The sequence below is a fragment of the Hylobates moloch genome, unplaced genomic scaffold (assembly GCF_009828535.3).
Source record: "Hylobates moloch isolate HMO894 unplaced genomic scaffold, HMol_V3 SCAFFOLD_20, whole genome shotgun sequence".
Taxonomy (NCBI): Eukaryota; Metazoa; Chordata; class Mammalia; order Primates; family Hylobatidae; genus Hylobates; species Hylobates moloch.
Genome location: NW_026652295.1, coordinates 46,878,934 through 46,884,933, shown reverse-complemented (window position 1 = coordinate 46,884,933; position 6,000 = coordinate 46,878,934).

The window sequence follows — 6,000 nt, the reverse complement described above, 5'->3', positions numbered from 1 at the left end:
ACAATATTATGAAGATCATCAAGGCATAATATTAACAAAGATATTTAGGAACTGCACTCAGCACTCAAATTGACTTAATAGACATCTACAGCACTCTCCACCCAAAACCAGCAGAATATGCATTCTTCTCATTGCCACATGGCACATATTCTAAAATCAACCACACAGTTGGACATAAAGTGATCCTCAGCAAATGCAAAAGAACTGATATCATACAAACCATTCTTTTGAATCACAGCACATTAATATTAGAAATCAAGACTTAGAAAATCATTCAAAACGATAAAATTACATGGAATTGAATAACATGCTCCTGAATGATTTTTGGGTAAATGATGATATTCAGGCAGCAACCAAAAAGTCTTTTGAAACTAATGAGAGCACACAAACAACATACCAGAATCTCTGGGACACAGCCAAGGCAGTGTTAGGAGGGAAATTTATTGTACTAAATACCCACATTTAAAAAATTAGAAAGATTCAATTTAATAATTTAACATCACTGCTAAAATAACTAGAACCAAGAGCAAACCAACCACAAAACTAGCAGAAGACAAGAAATAACCAAAATGAGAGCTGAACTGAAGGAGATGAGACATGAGAAACCACTCAAAAGATCCAGAAGTTGGTTTTATTTTAAAAATTAATAAAATAGATAGATTATTAGCTAGACTAACAAAGAAAAAAAGATAGACAATCCAAATAAACACAATTAAAAACCACAAAGGAGATAATATCACTGAACCCACAGAAATACAAGTAACCATCAGAAAATATAATGAAAACCTCTATGAACGCAAACTAGAAAACCTAGAAGACATAGATAAATTCCTAGATACATACCTGCTCCCAAGACTGAACCAGGAAGAAACTGAATCCCTGAACAGAACAATGATGAGTTTCAAAACTGAATCAATAATAAATAGCCTATCAACCAAGAAAAGCCCAAGACCAGATTAATTCACAGCCAAATTCTACCAGATGTTTAAAGAAGAGCTGGTACCATTTCTGCTGAAACCTCCATAACTTATTCTATGAGGATAGCATTATCCTGATACAAAAACCTGGTAGAGACCCAACAACAATAAAAACTTCAGGCTAATAATATTGAGGAATATCAATGCAAAAATTCTCAAGAAAAAATAAATAATAATAAACTGAGTCCAGCAGCACACCAAGCATGGCTGGTTCAACATATGCAAATCAATAAATGTGATTAATCACATAAATAGAGCTAAAGACAAAAACCACATGATTATCTCAATAGATGTAGAAAATATTTTTGATAAAATTCAACATCCATTCATATTAAAAACACTCAGTAAATCAGGTATTGAAGGAACATACCTCAAAATAACAAAATCCATCTATGACAAACCCACAACCAACATTATACTGAATGAGCAAAAACTGGAAGCATTCCCCTTGAAAACTGGCATAAGACAGGGAGACCACTCTCATCGCTCCTATTCAACTTAGTAATGGAAGTCTTGGCTAGAGCAATCAGAGAAGAGAAACTAATAGAGGCATCCAAATAGAAAAAGAGGAAGTCAAACTGCCTCTTTTTGCACACTACATGATTCTATATCTAGAAAACCCCATCGTATGAGCTGAAAAGCTCCTTCAGCTGATAAACAACTTCAGCAAAGTTTCAGAATACAAAAACAATGTATAAAAACCACTAGCATTCTTGTACATCCAAAACAGCCAAGCTGAGAAGCAAATCAGAAAGGCAATCTCATTATCAATTGCCACAAAAAGAATAACATAACCTAGGAATACAGCTACCAGAGAAGTGACAGATCTCTACAATGAGAATTAAAATCACTCTTCAAAAAAATAAGATAATAGAAACTAATGGAAAAACATTCCAAGCTCATGGATAGTAAGAATCAATATCATCAAAATGGCCATAATGTCCAAAGCAATGTTCGGATTCAATGCTATTTTTATCACACTACCAATGACATTCTTCATAGAACTAGGAAAAGCTATTTCAAAATTTATCTGGAAGCAATAAAGAGCCTGAATAACCAAGACAATCTTAAGCAAAAAGAACATAGCAGAAGGCATCCTGCTACCCTACTTCAAATTATACTACAGGGCTACAATAACCAAAACAGCATGGTACTGCTGTAAAAAAAAACATACACATAGACCAATAGGACAGAATATAGAGCCCAGACATAACACTGTATATCTACAACTGTCTGATCTTCAACAAAGCTGACAAAAACAACCAATGAAGAAACGACTCCTTATTCAATAAATGGTGCTACGATAACTGGCTAGTTACATGCAAACTATTGAAACTGAACCCCTTTCTTACACTATATACAAAAATCAACTCAAGATGGTTTAAAGACTTAAATGTAAAACTAAAAAAATTAAAACCCTGGAAGAAAACTTAGGCAATATCATTTTGGACATAGCAACAGGCAAAAATTTCATAATGAAGATGCCAAAACAATTGCAACAAAAGCAAAAATTGACAAGTAGGATCTAATTACATTAAAGAGCTGCTGCACAGCAAAAAAAGAAAAAAAAAAAAAAGAAAAGAAAACTATTAACAGAGACAACCTACAAAAAAATGGGAGCACATTTTTACCAATGATACATCTGAAAAAGGTATAATGTTCAGCATCGATGAGACACTTAAATTTACAAGCAAAAAACAACCCCATTAAAAAGTGGGCAAAGGGCATGAACGGACACTTTTTAAAAGAAGACATAGATGTGGCCAAGAAGAATATGAAAAAAAGCTCAACATCACTGATTATTAGAGAAATGCATATCAAATCTACAATGAGATACCATCTCACACCAGTCAGAATAGCTATTATTATAAAGTCAAACAATAACAGATACTGGCAAGGTTGTGCAGAAAAGGAAACTCTTATGCACTGTTGTTGGGAGTGTATATATTAGTTCAACCACTGTGGAAAGCCATGTGGTGATACCTCAAAGAGCTAAAACCAGAAATACTATTCGACCTAGCAAACCCATTACTTGGTATATACCCAAAGGAATTTAAATCATTCTATCATAAAGGCACATACATGCGTATGTTCAATGTAGCACTACTCACAATAGCAAAGACATGGAATCAACCTAAATGCCCATCAATGGTAGACTGAATAAAGAAAATGTGATGCATATACACCATGGAGTATATACAGCCATAAAAGAATGAGATTGTGTCCTTTGCGGGACATAGATGGAGTTGGAGGTCATTATCCTTAGCAAACTAATACAGGAAGAGAAAACCAAATACTGAATGTTCCCACTTACAACTGGGAGCTAAATGATGAGAACACATGAACACATAGAGGAAAACAACAGATATGGGGGCCTACTTGAGGATGAAGGGTAGGAAGAGAGCGAAGATGAAGAAAAATAACTATTGGATAATAGGCTTAATATTTGGGTGATGAAATAATCTGTACAACAAACCTCTGTTACACAAATTTACCTATATGACAAACCTGCACATGTACCCCTGAACTTAAAATAAAAGTTAAAATAAGTAAATAATAAATAAAATAAAGCATAACCAAAACAATTGTTGATAAAATTACCATTACAGAAACATAATTGAGAACATTTATTGCAACTATTATATATCAGTATTTTACACTATTTTCTGACTGACTTATTTATCCTGAATAATAAACAGTTCATGAAGTTTGTAAAAAAACTTTTGCTATGTTTTATATGAGTTATGTACTATAATATCTAATTTAATTTAAATATATGAAAATATAATCTTGTCATATACAATGTTTTCACCATTCTAGGAATCTCTAATTTTGTTTATATTTAAAAATGAGTATTGTCTTTCTCAAAGATGAAAGTAATATAAAAGCAATTGTTAATTGAGTTTTAAAATTTGTATTCATAATTCAAATATTATATAAAATTTGATAAATATTTCTAAAACAAGAAGTATTTCATAATTATAAAAGTCCAAGTTATCAAGAATATATCATAGTCTCAAATATATAACAGAAATTTTTCTAGTGTGCATAAAATAAAAACCATTAAAATACATCTTTTAAAACTTTAAGAATCTAGTATTATAGCTAGTGATCATAACCATCTCTCTCAGTAACTGATAGAACAAGCAGACAAAATATCAGTATGAATTTCAATAATTTGAAAAAATTGATCTACCTTTCTGACCTGTATATGATCTTTGTCATATACTTCATCTGACATGGCAAAATGTACACAAAGTGCTTGTGAAATGTTAATCAACAGTAGTTTCAAGATGGCCTACTAGATGCCATCAAGATATGCTACTGTCATTTAGAGAGACCAAAATTTTGACTAAATCAACAAAATTTTAACAAATCTGAGAGAAAATGCCAAACGTGGATGGAGGAAAGCTGCAGGTGTCAATTCTGAAGAGGGAGGAGGCTGTGAACCCTGCCTGGGGTGCCTGTACACTAGGGCTCATTCCTGATCCTTATCAGCTCCTGGGGAAGAGATTGGGAAGAGATGAGGGAAGGGGCTGTGAGACTGCCCACTCTTGCTGCAGACCTCTGGTATCCTAGCTGCAGGGAACCCCACACTCCCCATCCCCAGGCATTTGAACTGGGAGGGGGAATGTCACCAGATATTAGATGGAGATAGGGCTTCAGAAGTTACAGAGCTGGGAATCTTTGTCCATGGGACATCTTTGGCAGATACTGACCAGGAGTGCCCAGTCCTCAGGGCTCCTGTCTCCCTCTGAGAGGATCTGGTCCCAGCTATTCACCAGACGAGCAGAAAGCAGGACCAGCTTCCCCATGGGACTGGAGCACATCTGTTTTTCAGGCCCACCTTTTTGCCAGCCCCTCCCAGGCTTCCTGCGTGGCCACTCTGCAGGAGTGTGTACAGTGTAGTCTCTGCTGCTCAGGCTGGATGATCTGCTCCACCTGAGTGCATTCTGGGAGCCTGGCACCCATCAGATCCCCCAGCACACAGAGAAATCAACCCCAAAGTTCTGGAGGAGGGAATCACAAGCAGGTCCTGGTGCCCCAGGGATGTGGCCAATGGCTTGGGAGTGTTGAGCCTGGATCTTTGCCTGGCATAAACTGGGAAAGCTGAGGAAGAGCCAACACTTACAGAAAACTGAGACAAGTGAGTTGTACAATTTTACAAGCTTTTGTGGGACCTGGGTGTGCCTCACTCCACAGGACTTGTCCAGTAAGGGTGGCCTGTCTCCCTGCTAGATGTCTGCCTAAGGAAGCCTGATGGCCCAAAACACCTAACAATTACAAATATCCCAGAGATACAGTACCAGTGACTGGAAGTCACTACCTCAAGACCCAGGAGCAGATCTGGTGAGGAGTCACTTCTCACTCAAGAGCACAGCTACAAATGTAAGGACAGGCAAAGGAGCCACCGCTGAGTAAGAACCTATCTACCACTCATTGCTCTCAAGAACTATCTACTGGATCATAGTCCAAACTAATCACCAAAAAACACTTTGCTAATTCTCTCCACTGCAGAATAATTCAATAACAAACAAAGATTCTGCACAGAGCTTTAGATCTCTGAAAACTTACAGAAATGAAGCCAACTGATAATATTCAAATTAATCACAGTTAGAGGAACACCAGCCCTCTCAGATAAAAAAAAATGTGTCAGTGTAAGAACTTGGCAATTCAAAAAGCCAGAGTGTTCTCTTACCTCGAAATGAGCCCACTAGATCCCCAGTAATGGTTCTTAACCAGTCTAAAATGACTGAAATGAAAGTCATGGAACTCAGAATCTGGAAGGCAAGGAAGCTCATCAAGAGCCAGGAACAAGGTTAAATCCCATCCAAGGAAGCCAAGCCATTCAGTAAAATAGTTCAATAGCTGAAAGATAAAATAGCCATTTTAAGAAAGAACCAAACTGAATTTATTTTGCTCAAAAATTCACTACAAAAATTTTTTATAATATAATCAGAAGCATTAACAGTAGAATAGACCAAGCTGTGGAGAGAATTGCAAAGCTTGAAGACAGGTTTTT